General features: G+C 41.3%; 1 pseudogene; it reads right to left on the bottom strand.

The window, feature by feature from the left end:
- Positions 1 to 12,752: 12,752 nt before the first annotated feature.
- Positions 12,753 to 14,038, bottom strand: Fam156a-ps1 (family with sequence similarity 156, member A, pseudogene 1; annotated as a pseudogene).
- Between the last annotated feature and the right edge of the window lie 1,480 nt (positions 14,039 to 15,518).

The raw sequence follows: 15,518 nt of genomic DNA, 5'->3' as shown, positions 1-15,518 counted from the left end.
AATGACGTCATATGTATACTGAGCCCCCAACCTGGAACTGGTGTGCTGTCTGGGGATTTCCTGGTTGATAGGCCTCAGCAAGCTGTGCCCACACTTTCTTCTGGACCACTTGAAGTACCTTTAGTCTGGCATACAAATCATTTTTATTATGACATGTTGGTTCAATAACATCATCTAATACAGAGGAGTTGGGGCTCCATATAACATCTCAAAGGGGGAAGGGGGTAAGGCTGAATTTGGAAAGGGTATTTCGTGCTCTGAAGGGAGCAAGAGGAAGGAGTACCAACCAGTCTGTGCCAGTCTCCATTGCCAATTGGGTCAAGGTCTCTTTTAGAGTCCTATTCATTCTCTCTACCTGCCCTGAGCTTTGAGATCCGTAGATGCAATATAATTTCCAATCAACCTCTAAATACCTGGCCACACTCTGGCTTACCTTGGCAATGAAAGTAGGGCCATTGTCTGACCCAATTACCTTGGGTACCCCAAACCTGGGGAAGATTTCTTCCAGTATCTTCTTGATGACCACGAGGCCATCTCTTGCTTGGTGGGGAAAGCTTCTACTGATCCTGAGAAAGTATCTACAAACACTAGGAGATATTTGTAACCATATTTTCAGTGAAATCCACTTCCCAGTAGGCCCTGGGTTGGTCCCCAAGCAGGGGACCTGTCAGAGCCAACTTTATTCCTGCAAACATTTACCTTTTGGAATGGTACACATTGGTGCACTATCTGCTCCACAAGATACCTGAGACCTGGGTCATAATGTTTAGTTTTTTGAAAATGTCTGGATGAGTTTGCTATAAGCACAAAAACCACAGGAATAAGGATTGGTACATCGAGGCACACAAGGATTGGTTGGAACAATTTGCCCTTTAATTTCATTGATCCACATCGTGGTCACATTATCTTTGGTGACTGGAGCAATGCTGTGGTTTCAAGCAGTGGAAAGTCTCTGCTGGTCCTGCCGGTCATGAGACTACAACCTGCTGGTCATAGGACCACAAGGACAGGGTATAACTAAGTCATAAACCACAAATGGGTGGGTGAGGTATAACTGGTGGAATTTTCCTTAGGGGAATTTTTCTTAAGTGAGGGGTGTAGCTTGTGGAATTTTCCTTTGGTTACATGCAACCACTATTTCTTTATATCTCTTAACATCAATGGACTCAATTCCCCCAATAAAAAGATATAAACTAACAGACTGGATATGTAAAGAGAGTCTAGCATTTTGCTGCATAAAAAAAAAAAAACCACACCTCAGTGTCAAAGACAGACTACCATAGAGTACAAGGCTGGAAAACAGATTTCCAAGGAAATGGTCCCAAGAATCAAGCTAGAGTAGACATTCTAATATTGAATAAAATCAAGTTTCAACCAACACTTATCAAAAAAGATAAGGAAGGACACCTCAAAATCATCAAAAGAAAAATACACCAAGATGAACTTTCAATGCTGAATATCTATGCTCCAAATGCATGGGCACCTACATTCATAAAAAAAAACTTTATTAAAGATCAAAGCACACATTGTACCTCACACACTAATAGTAGGATATTTCAACAGTCCACTCTCATCACTGGACAGATCATGGAAACAGAAAATAAACAGAGACATAGAGAAACTAACAGAAATTATGAACCAAATGAATTTAACACATATTTATAGAACATTTTATCCTAAAACAAAGAAATATAAGTTCTTCTCAGCACCTAATGGTACCTTCTACAAAATTGTCCATATAATGAGTAACAAAACATGTCTCAAGAGATACAAGAAGACTGAAATTATCCCATGCATCCTATAAGATGACCACAAACTAAGACTGGTCTTCAAGAACAACAAAACAAAAAAGCCCACACATATATGGAAGTTGTTCAATGCTCTACTCAATGATAACTTGGTCAAGGAAGAAATAAAGAATGAAATTAAAGACTTTTTAGAATTTAATGGAAATGAAGGCACAACATACCCAAACTTTTGTGACACAATGAAAGCAGTGTGAAAAGGAAAACTCCTAGCTCTAAGTGCCTCCAAAAAGAAACTGGAGAGAGCATACATAAGGACCTTGACAGTACACCTAGAAGCTCTAAAACAGAAAGAAGCAAATACACCCAAGAGGAAGAGACTGCAGAAAATATTAAAACTCAGAGCTGAGATTAATTAAATAGAAACAAAAGAACTATACAAAGAATCAAAAAAACAGCAGCAGCTCTCTGCCCCCAGACCTGTGAGAGAGCGACCCAACCGCCTGGTCAGGTGGGCACTCCTGAGGCTGCAGAGAGGAAGAGACAACCAACACTGCTCACCCCTGCACACATCCCTGGCCCAAGAGGAAACTGTATAAGGCCTCTGGGCTCCCGTGGGGGAGGGCCCAGGAGCGGCAGGACCCCTGCCTGAGACACCACCAGAACTTGAAGGAAACAGACCGGATAAACAGTTCTCTGCACCCAAATCCCATGGGAGGGAGAGCTGAACCTTCAGAGAGGCAGACAAGCCTGGGAAACCAGAAGAGACTGCTCTCTGCACACACATCTCGGACGCCAGAGGAAAAAGCCAAAGACCATCTGGAACCCTGGTGCACTGAAGCTCCCGGAAGGGGCGGCACAGGTCTTCCTGGTTGCTGCCGCTGCAGAGAGCCCGTGGACAGCATCCCACGAGCGAACTTGAGCCCCGGGACCACAGGTAAGACCAACTTTTCTGCTGCAAGAAAGCTGCCTGGTGAGCTTGGGACACAGGGAAGCAGAATTCCTCTAGGACCGGGCACATTCTGTGTTTACCGGAAGTCCCACACCCGCGGATCCCGGCCCGCAGCAGCTCTCTGCCCCCAGACCCTGTGAGAGAGAGACCCAACCGCCTGGTCAGGTGGGCACTCCTGAGGCTGCAGAGCGGAAGAGACCACCAACACTGCTCACCCCTGCACACATCCCTGGCCCAAGAGGAAACTGTATAAGGCCTCTGGGCTCCCGTGGGGGAGGGCCCAGGAGCGGCAAGACCCCTGCCTGAGACACCACCAGAACTTGAAGGAAACAGACCAGATAAACAGTTCTCTGCACCCAAATCCCGTGGGAGGGAGAGCTGAACCTTCAGAGAGGCAGACAAGCCTGGGAAACCAGAAGAGACTGCTCTCTGCACACACATCTCGGACGCCAGAGGAAAAAGCCAAAGACCATCTGGAACCCTGGTGCACTGAAGCTCCTGGAAGGGGCGGCACAGGTCTTCCTGGTTGCTGCCGCTGCAGAGAGCCCGTGGGCAGCATCCCACGAGCGAACTTGAGCCCCAGGACCACAGGTAAGACCAACTTTTCTGCTGCAAGAAAGCTGCCTGGTGAACTCAAGACACAGGCCCACAGGAACAGCTGAAGACCTGTAGAGAGGAAAAACTACACGCCCAAAAGCAGAACACTCTGTCCCCATAACTGGCTGAAAGAAAACAGGAAAACAGGTCTACAGCACTCCTGACACACAGGCTTATAGGACAGTCTAGCCACTGTCAGAAATAGCAGAACAAAGTAACACTAGAGATAATCTGATGGCGAGAGGCAAGCGCAGGAACCCAAGCAACAGAAACCAAGACTACATGGCACCATCGGAGCCCAATTCTCCCATCAAAACAAACATGGAATATCCAAACACACCAGAAAAGCAAGATCTAGTTTCAAAATCATTTTTGATCATGATGCTGGAGGACTTCAAGAAAGACGTGAAGAACTCCCTTAGAGAACAAGTAGAAGCCTACAGAGAGGAATCGCAAAAATGCCTGAAAGAATCGCAAAAATCCCTGAAAGAATTCCAGGAAAACATAAATAAACAAGTAGAAGCCCATAGAGAGGAGACACAAAAATCCCTAAAAGAATTCCAGGAAAACATAAATAAACAAGTAGAAGCCCATAGAGAGGAGACACAAAAATCCCTAAAAGAATTCCAGGAAAACACAATCAAACAGTTGAAGGAATTAAAAATGGAAATAGAAGCAATCAAGAAAGAACACATGGAAACAACCCTGGATATAGAAAACCAAAAGAAGAGACAAGGAGCTGTAGATACAAGCTTCACCAACAGAATACAAGAGATGGAAGAGAGAATCTCAGGAGCAGAAGATTCCATAGAAATCATTGACTCAACTGTCAAAGATAATGTAAAGCAGAAAAAGCTACTGATCCAAAACATACAGGAAATCCAGGACTCAATGAGAAGATCAAACCTAAGGATAATAGGTACAGAAGAGAGTGAAGACTCCCAGCTCAAAGGACCAGTAAATATCTTCAACAAAATCATAGAAGAAAACTTCCCTAACCTAAAAAAAGAGATACCCATAGACATACAAGAAGCCTACAGAACTCCAAATAGATTGGACCAGAAAAGAAACACCTCCCGTCACATAATAGTCAAAACACCGAACGCACAAAATAAAGAAAGAATATTAAAAGCAGTAAGGGGAAAAGGTCAAGTAACATATAAAGGGAGACCTATCAGAATCACACCAGACTTCTCGCCAGAAACTATGAAGGCCAGAAGATCCTGGACTGATGTCATACAGACCCTAAGAGAACACAAATGCCAGCCCAGGTTACTGTATCCAGCAAAACTCTCAATTAACATAGATGGAGAAACCAAGATATTCCATGACAAAACCAAATTTATACAATATCTTTCTACAAATCCAGCACTACAAAGGATAATAAATGGTAAAGCCCAACATAAGGAGGCAAGCTATACCCTAGAAGAAGCAAGGAACTAATCGTCTTGGCAACAAAACAAAGAGAATGAAAGCACACAAACATAACCTCACATCCAAATATGAATATAACGGGAAGCAATAATCACTATTCCTTAATATCTCTCAATATCAATGGCCTCAACTCCCCAATAAAAAGACATAGATTAACAAACTGGATACGCAACGAGGACCCTGCATTCTGCTGCCTTCAGGAAACACACCTCAGAGACAAAGACAGACACTAACTCAGAGTGAAAGGCTGGAAAACAACTTTCCAAGCAAATGGTCAGAAGAAGCAAGCTGGAGTAGCCATTCTAATATCAAATAAAATCAATTTCCAACTAAAAGTCATCAAAAAAGATAAGGAAGGACACTTCATATTCATCAAAGGAAAAATCCACCAAGATGAACTCTCAATCCTAAATATCTATGCCCCAAATACAAGGGCACATACATACGTAAAAGAAACCTTACTTAAGCTCAAAAGACACATTGCACCTCACACAATAATAGTGGGAGATTTCAACACCCCACTCTCATCACTGGACAGATCATGGAAACAGAAATTAAACAGTGATGTTGACAGACTAAGAGAAGTCATGAGCCAAATGGACTTAACAGATATTTATAGAACATTCTATCCTAAAGCAAAAGGATATACCTTCTTCTCAGCTCCTCATGGTACTTTCTCCAAAATTGACCATATAATTGGTCAAAAAACGGGCCTCAACAGGTACAGAAAGAGAGAAATAATCCCATGCGTGCTATGGGACCACCACGGCCTAAAACTGGTCTTCAATAACAATAAGGGAAGAATGCCCACATATACGTGGAAATTGAACAATGCTCTACTCAATGATAAACTGGTCAAGGAAGAAATAAAGAAAGAAATTAAAAACTTTTTAGAATTTAATGAAAATGAAGATACAACATACCCAAACTTATGGGACACAATGAAAGCTGTGCTAAGAGGAAAACTCATAGCGCTGAGTGCCTTCAGAAAGAAACAGGAAAGAGCATATGACAGCAGCTTGACAGCACACCTAAAAGCTCTAGAACAAAAAGAAGCAAATTCACCCAGGAGGAGTAGAAGGCAGGAAATAATCAAACTCAGAGCTGAAATCAACCAAGTAGAAACAAAAAGGACCATAGAAAGAATCAACAGAACCAAAAGTTGGTTCTTTGAGAAAATCAACAAGATAGATAAACCCTTAGCCAGACTAACGAGAGGACACAGAGAGTGCGTCCAAATTAACAAAATCAGAAATGAAAAGGGAGACATAACAACAGATTCAGAGGAAATTCAAAAAATCATCAGATCTTACTATAAAAACCTATATTCAACAAAACTTGAAAATCTTCAGGAAATGGACAATTTCCTAGACAGATACCAGGTATCGAAGTTAAATCAGGAACAGATAAACCAGTTAAACAGCCCCATAACTCCTAAGGAAATAGAAGCAGTCATTAAAGGTCTCCCAACCAAAAAGAGCCCAGGTCCAGACAGGTTTAGTGCAGAATTCTATCAAACCTTCATAGAAGAACTCATACCAATATTATCCAAACTATTCCACAAAATTGAAACAGATGGAGCACTACCGAATTCCTTCTACGAAGCCACGATTACTCTTATACCTAAACCACACAAAGACACAACAAAGAAAGAGAACTTCAGACCAATTTCCCTTATGAATATCGACGCAAAAATACTCAATAAAATTCTGGCAAACCGAATCCAAGAGCACATCAAAACAATCATCCACCATGATCAAGTAGGCTTCATCCCAGGCATGCAGGGATGGTTTAATATAAGGAAAACCATCAACGTGATCCATTATATAAACAAACTGAAAGAACAGAACCACATGATCATTTCATTCGATGCTGAGAAAGCATTTGACAAAATTCAACACCCCTTCATGATACAAGTCCTGGAAAGAATAGGAATTCAAGGCCCATACCTAAACATAGTAAAAGCCATATACAGCAAACCAGTTGCTAACATTAAACTAAATGGAGAGAAACTTGAAGCAATCCCACTAAAATCATGGACTAGACAAGGCTGCCCACTCTCTCCCTACTTACTCAATATAGTTCTTGAAGTTCTAGCCAGAGCAATCAGACAACAAAAGGAGATCAAGGGGATACAGATCGGAAAAGAAGAAGTCAAAATATCACTATTTGCAGATGACATGATAGTATATTTAAGTGATCCCAAAAGTTCCACCAGAGAACTACTAAAGCTGATAAACAACTTCAGCAAAGTGGCTGGGTATAAAATTAACTCAAATAAATCAGTTTCCTTCCTCTATACAAAAGAGAAACAAGCCGAGAAAGAAATTAGAGAAACGACACCCTTCATAATAGACCCAAATAATATAAAGTACCTCGGTGTGACTTTAACCAAGCAAGTAAAAGATCTGTACAATAAGAACTTCAAGACACTGAGGAAAGAAATTGAAGAAGACCTCAGAAGTTGGAAAGATCTCCCATGCTCATGGATTGGCAGGATTAATATAGTAAAAATGGCCATTTTACCAAAAGCGATCTACAGATTCAATGCAATCCCCATCAAAATACCAATCCAGTTCTTCAAAGAGTTAGACAGAACAATTTGCAAATTCATCTGGAATAACAAAAAACCCAGGATAGCTAAAGCTATCCTCAACAATAAAAGGACTTCAGGGGGAATCACTATCCCTGAACTCAAGCAGTATTACAGAGCAATAGTGATAAAAACTGCATGGTATTGGTACAGAGACAGACAGATAGACCAATGGAATAGAATTGAAGACCCAGAAATGAACCCACACACCTATGGTCACTTGATTTTTGACAAAGGAGCCAAAACCATCCAATGGAAAAAAGATAGCATTTTCAGCAAATGGTGCTGGTTCAACTGGAGGGCAACATGTAGAAGAATGCAGATCGATCCATGCTTATCACCCTGTACAAAGCTTAAATCCAAGTGGGTCAAGGACCTCCACATCAAACCAGACACACTCAAACTAATAGAAGAAAAACTAGGGAAGCATCTGGAACACATGGGCACTGGAAAAAATTTCCTGAACAAAACACCAATGGCTTACGCTCTAAGATCAAGAATCGAGAAATGGGATCTCATAAAACTGCAAAGCTTCTGTAAGGCAAAGGACACGGTGGTTAGGACAAAACGGCAACCAACAGATTGGGAAAAGATCTTTACCAATCCTACAACAGATAGAGGCCTTATATCCAAAATATACAAAGAACTCAAGAAGTTAGACCGCAGGGAAACAAATAACCCTATTAAAAAATGGGGTTCAGAGCTAAACAAAGAATTCACAGCTGAGGAATGCCGAATGGCTGAGAAACACCTAAAGAAATGTTCAACATCTTTAGTCATAAGGGAAATGCAAATCAAAACAACCCTGAGATTTCACCTCACACCAGTGAGAATGGCTAAGATCAAAAACTCAGGTGACAGCAGATGCTGGCGAGGATGTGGAGAAAGAGGAACACTCCTCCATTGTTGGTGGGATTGCAGACTGGTAAAACCATTCTGGAAATCAGTCTGGAGGTTCCTCAGAAAATTGGACATTGAACTGCCTGAGGATCCAGCTATACCTCTCTTGGGCATATACCCAAAAGATGCCTCAACATATAAAAGAGACACGTGCTCCACTATGTTCATCGCAGCCTTATTTATAATAGCCAGAAAATGGAAAGAACCCAGATGCCCTTCAACAGAGGAATGGATACAGAAAATGTGGTACATCTACACAATGGAATATTACTCAGCTATCAAAAACAACGAGTTTATGAAATTCGTAGGCAAATGGTTGGAACTGGAAAATATCATCCTGAGTGAGCTAACCCAATCACAGAAAGACATACATGGTATGCACTCATTGATAAGTGGCTTTTAGCCCAAATGCTTGAATTACCCTAGATCCCTAGAACAAACGAAACTCAAGACGGATGATCAAAATGTGAATGCTTCACTCCTTCTTTAAATGAGGAAAAAGAATACCCTTGGCAGGGAAGGGAGAGGCAAAGATGAAAACAGAGACTGAAGGAACACCCATCTGGAGCCTGCCCCACATGTGGCCCATAGATATACAGCCACCCAATTAGACAAGATGGATGAAGCAAAGAAGTGCAGACCGACAGGAGCCGGATGTAGATCGCTCCTGAGAGACACAGCCAGAATACAGCAAATACAGAGGCGAATGCCAGCAGCAAACCACTGAACTGAGAATAGGTCCCCTGTTGAAGGAATCAGAGAAAGAACTGGAAGAGCTTGAAGGGGCTCGAGACCCCAAAAGTACAACAATGTCAAGCAACCAGAGCTTCCATGGACTAAGCCACTATCTAAATACTATATATGGACTGACCCTGGACTCTGACCCCATAGGTAGCAATGAATATCCTAGTAAGAGCACCAGTGGAAGGGGAAGCCCTGGGTCCTGCTAGGACTGAACCCCCAGTGAACTAGACTATGGGGGGAGGGCGGCAATGGGGGGAGGGTTGGGAGGGGAACACCCATAAGGAAGGGGAGGGGGGAGGGGGATGTTTGCCGGGAAACCGGGAAAGGGAATAACACTTGAAATGTAAAAAAAAAAAAAAAAAAAAAAAAAACAGGAGCTGGTTCTTTGAGAAAATCAGTGAGATAAATAAGCCCTTCACTAGATTAACCAGAAGGCACAGAGACAGTATTCAATGTAACAAAATAAGAATGAAAAGGGAGATATAACAACAGAAACTGAGGAAATTCAAAAATTACCAGATCCTACTACAAAAACCTCTATTCCGCAAAACTGGAAAATCTGCATGAAATAGACACTTTTCTAGACAGATACTGCTAAAGAAATAGAAGCAGTTATTAAAAGTTTCCCAACCAAAAAAAAGCCCATGACCAGATGGATTTAGTGGAGAAATGTATCATACCTTCATAGAAGACCTAATACCAATGCTGTCCAAAGGATTCCATAAGGTTGAAACAGAAAATACCCAATTCCTTCTATGTCATTAGATGCTGAGAAACCATTTGACAAAATTCAATACCCCTTCATATTAAAAGTCTTGGAAAGACTGGAATTCAAGGCCCATACCTAAACATAGTAAAAGCAATATACAGTAAACCAGTAGGCAAGATCAAACAAAATGGAGAGGAACTTCAATCAATCCCACTAAAACCAGGGATTACACAAGGCTGCCCACTCTCTCCCTACTTATTCAATATAGTAATTAAAATCCTAGACAGAGCAATCAGACAGCAAAAGGGGATCAATGGCATACAAATTGAAAAGGAAGAAGTCAAAATATTACTATTTGCAGATGATAGGGTAGTACACTTAAGTGACCCCAAAAGTTCCACTAAAGAACTATTAAGACTTATAAACAAATTCAACAAAGTAGCAGGGTATAAAATTAACTCAAACAAATCAGTAACATTCCTTTACTCAAAGGATAAACAGGCTGAGAAAGAAATTAGGGAAATGACACCCTTCACTATAGTCAAAAATAACAAAAAAAGTACTTGATGTGACTCAAACCGAGCAAGCGTAACAAGAACAAATCTTTGAAGAAAGAAATTAAAGATCTCAGAAGTTGGAAAGATCTCCCCTGCTCATTAATTAGCAGGATTAATATAGTAAATATGGCCTTCTTGCCAAAAATTCTACAGACGCAATGCAATCCCTATCAAAATTCCAGCTTAATTCTTCATAGAGTTAGAAAGAGCAATTTGCAAATTCATTTTGAATAACAAAAAACCCAGGATAGTGAAAACTATCCTTAAAAATAAATGAACTAATGGGGGTAGGGAGTAATCACTGTCCCTGACCTCAAGCAGTGTTACAGAGCAATAGTAATAATAACTGTATGGTATTGGTACAGAGACAGGCAGTAGATCAATGGAATAGAATTGAAGACCCAGAAATTAACCCACACACCAATGGTCACTCAATCTTTGACAAAGGAGCTAAAACCATCGAATGGAAAAAAGATAGCATTTTCAACAAATGGTGCAGGTTCAACTGGAGGTCAGCATGTAGAAGAATGCAAATTGATTCATTCTTATTGTCCTGTGCAAACCTCAAGTCCAAGTGAATCAAGGACCTTCAGATAAAACCAGATACACTCAAACTAATACAAGAAAAAGTGGAAAAGAGCCTTGAACACATGGGCACTGGGGAAAATTTCCTAAAGAGAACACCAAAGGCTTATGCTCTAAGATCAAAAATCAACAAATGTGACCTCATAAAATTGCTAACCTTCTGTATGGCAAAGGACACTGTCATTAGAACAAAACAACAACCAAAAGATTGGGGAAAGATCTTTACCAATCCTACATCTGATAGAAAGCTAATAGCCAATAAATACAAAGAACTCAAGAAGTTAGACTGCAGAGAGTCAAATAACCCTATTAGAAAATGTGATACAGAGCTAATCAAAGAATTCTCAGCTGAGGAAAATTGAATGGATGAGAAGTACCTAAAGAAATGTTTCACATGCTCAGTCAGCAGGGAAATACTAAGAAAAACAACCCTGAGATTCCAACTCATACGAGTCAGAATGGCTAAAATCAATGATTCAGGTGGTAACATGTTGGCAAGCATGTGGAGAAAGATGAAAACTCCATTGTTGGTGGGATTGCAAGTTACGACAACCACTCTAAAAATCAGTAGGAGGTTCCTCAGAATATTGGACATAGTACTACCCGGGGACCAAGCTATACCACTCCTTGGCATAAAGAAAAATGATGCTCCAACATATAACAAGGACACATACTCCACTATGTTTATAGCAGCCTTATTTATAATAGTCAGCAGCAGGAAAGAACCCAGATTCCTTTCAACAGAGGAATGAATACAGAAAATGTGGTACATCTACCCAGTGGAGTACTATTCAGCTATCAAAAACAATGACTTCATTAAATTCATAGGCAAATGAATGGAACTAGAGAAACTCATCCAGAGTGAAAAAACTCAATCACAAAATCACACAGTGTATATAAGCACTGATAAGTGGATATTAGCCCAAAAGCTCAGATTACCCAAGATACAATTCACAGACCACATGAAGCCCAAGAAGAAGGAGTACCAAAGTGCAGATGCTTCAGTCCTTCTTAATAGGGGGAACAAAAATATTTATAGAAGATATGCAAACAAAGTTTGTAGCAGAGACTGAAGAAATGGCCATTCAGAGCCTGCATCACCTGGGAATCATGCCCATATACATACAGCGACCAAACCAAGACAAATATTGCTAATACTAAGAAGTGCATGCTGACAGGAGCCTGATATAACTGCCACCTGAGGTGCTCTGCCAAGAGCATGACAAATACAGAGTTGAATGCTAGCAGCCAAACATTCAACTGAGAATGGGTTCCCCAATGGAAAAGTTAGAGAAAGGATTGAAGGAGTGGAAGGAGCTTGCAACCCCATAGAACAACAATGTCAACCAACCAGAGCTCCCAGGGACTAAAGCACTACCCAATGAGTACACATGGACAGATCCATGGCTCCAGCTGCATGTGTTACTGAGGATGACCTTGTTGGGCACCAATTTGAGGAGAAGCCCTTAGCCCTGCCAAGGCTGGACACCCCCCACTCTAGGGGAATGTCAGGAAGGGGTTGTAGGGAGGGGGAACACCCTAATCGCAGTAGGGGGAAAGGTATGGGATAGGGGACTTATAGACATGAAACCAGGAAATGGGATAGCTTTTGAAATGTAAATAAAAGTATCCAATAAAAATGTATGATATTCAGAAGAATAAAGAAAATTTAAAATGAAGAAAAGATATGGATGTATATGTTCTCAATAGATGATAGATTGATATAGATGATAGATAGATAGATAGATAGACAGACAGACAGACAGACAGACAGACAGACAGACAGACAGACAGACAGACAGATAGATAGATAGATAGATAGATAGACACATATACATGTAGTATTATTTCTTTTCAACAAGAACTTGGGGAAGATGTTAAGATTTAAGCAAAAAAACAGTGAAAATTCACAGTGTATGAATTATATCACGTGCATTTGGGGATCACTGGTACCCAGTTTTCTTCTGTATAGGCTAATGTGAAGCACCACATCTATAAAAGCATGCGAAAAGACAGGAAAAATAGTTGAGATCTTTCAAGGACAATTCCCATCATAGCACATGTTGGGACTTATCCAGTGGTAGTGGACTGACTGCTTTGACCTTAGAGGAGTCCGTGCCCCCGAGATGGCAATGGAGCACCTTCTAAATGCATTTTCACATTTATTCTTGGGGGCCAGCACCTCAATGTTCTTACATCCTCTACATGAGCATCCTCTGGAACATATTCAGGCTTTTCTGCTGTCTCATGTCCTCTGGTTGCTGTTGCGGCAGAGGCTCCTCTGGTAGGGGGCCGGGTCTGTTCACTCCCAGGCTAAGGATGAGGCCATTGAGGCCCTGCATCAGCATTTCCGAGGGAGGGTTGGGAACTGTGTTCCTCTCCACACTCATCCGAGCAATATTTTGCACATGGCTCTGGCATCAAAGCTGATTCTGAGCTCAGTCACCTGAGAGAAAGGCTCTGACATCACTTTCAAGCAGGTAAGGTGTTATGTGATCCCAGTGGCAGCATCTTGAGAACCTCAGGAAGACTTTCTTCCTCTGAGGAAAACTCTGCTTCTCTCAGTACTGCTGCCACAGAGTCTTCTTCCCCTCAGCCTGCTGCTGAAACAGCCCCTCTGACAGAGGAGCAGGGACATCTGAGCTGGGACTGGGGCTGGGGCTTGCTGCTCAGGACACGGAGGCCCATGCTTAGATTTTCTGAAGAGGAAGGTTGAGGATTTGTTTCAATAAGTGTCTCGTGAGCACTTCACAGTGGCTATGTAGGAGAGCACAGAAATTGACACTGGAACCCATTTCTGCAGTGGATCCATGGAGGTCTAGTCTCAGCTACAGGCCACACTGAGCCCTGGACCCACATGAAAAGTGAAAGGGCAGGCTTGTGGAATAACTAGACGAGGGTAAGGATGTGTACAGCCAGGAAAAGCCAGACTGTAACAAGAGGTGAGAAGAGAAAAATTAAAGCTCATGATTATTCATGTCATTTTGTCTGGACCTCATCTTTGAAATGGGCCACATCCCAGGCTTCTTCTGAGGGTTACATGAGATGATACATGTCCAGAGAGCTTAGCACAGGGCAGGATACATCAACAGTATCTCTGGCACAGCTGTCAACAGTGGGTTGAATGGTCTGAGGTACCGATCAGGGTACCACCAGATGAGCCTAAAATGGTACTCCTTGACCCTGATAGATGAAGCAAACCTTATGGAGAAAGGGTAAGGATTTGGGTACATTACCTGTAAAACAGTGGCCAGGCTTGGAGGGGGAGCAGGCACCTGAGAGCATTTCAGTTCCTACCAGGCATCCCTTCACTTGTGCTTGTATTTTGCACTATTCATCTCAAATAGGTTCTGGCCAATTTTTCTATAGATGTGTGTACTCAATTGTACTCAGCATCCCAGAGCTTGGAACGGGATAATGTCCTCAAATTCTTATTCTTATTGTACAGATCTTTTACTTGCTTGGTTAAAGTCACACCGAGGTATTTTATATTATTTGGGACTATTATGAAGGGTGTCTTCCCTAATTTCTTTCTCCACTTGTTTCTCTTTTGTGTAGAGGAAGGCTACAGATATATTTGAGTTAATTTTATACCCAGCCACTTTGCTGAAGTTGTTTATCACCTTTAGTAGTTCTCTGGTGGAACTGAGATTAAGACTGACCATACTTAAGAAGAGTGGTGGCTGGGCTGGAAAGATGGCTCAGCCGTTAATGGCTAGGCTCACAACCGAAAATATAAGAGGAGTGATGGCAAAGTCATGGCCCAGTTAGGGCACAGGGATACAACTACATCAACTGTCGGTAAAGAGGTTGTCACCAAGGATTATGGATGCATGTGTTCAGTTTCAGTATGTAACTTACCAGCTTGTTGTCTCTGTGTGCTATTTCACCAACTTGTATCTTTCCACTATCAGGAAAGAACCAGTCTGATGTCATACTTACATTGATTGCTGAGAGACAAAGCACATATCTTTGAATCCACTGATGGACAGTTAAAAGAGTTTACACAATATCTTTCTACAAATCCAGTGCTACAGAGGATAATAAATGGAAAACCCCAACATAACAAGGAAAGCTACACACTAGAAAAAGCAAAAAGCTAATCGTTTTCTTTCTACATATCCAGCGCTACAAAGGATAATAAATGGTAAAACCCAATATAAGTACGCAAAGCTACACCCTAGAAAAAGCAAGAAACTAATTGTCTTGGCAACAAAATAAAGAGAAGAAAAGCACACAAACATCTCACATCCAAATATGAATATGACAGGAAGCAATAATAATTATTACTTAATATTTCTCAACATCAATGGTCTCAACTATCCAATTAAAAGACATAGATTAACAAACTGGATACCCAATGAGGACCCTGCATTCTGCTGCCTATAGGAAACACACTTCAGGAACAAAGACAGACACAACCTCAGAGTGAAATGCTGGAAAACAACTTTCCAAGCAAATGGTCAGAAGAAGCCAGCTGGAGTAGCCATTTTAATATCGAATAAAATTGAATTTCAACTAAAAGTCATCAAAAAAGATAAGGAAGTACAGGTCATATTCATAAAAGGAAAAATCCACCAAGATGAACACTCAATCCTAAATATCTATGCTCCAAATACAAGGACACCTACATACATAAAAGAAACTTGACTGAAGCTCAAAGCACACATTGCACCTCACACAATAATAGTAGGAGATTTCA

This window comes from Rattus norvegicus, chromosome X, assembly GCF_036323735.1.
Source record: "Rattus norvegicus strain BN/NHsdMcwi chromosome X, GRCr8, whole genome shotgun sequence".
Classification (NCBI taxonomy): domain Eukaryota; kingdom Metazoa; phylum Chordata; class Mammalia; order Rodentia; family Muridae; genus Rattus; species Rattus norvegicus.
This window is presented reverse-complemented; position numbering and strand designations above follow the sequence as displayed.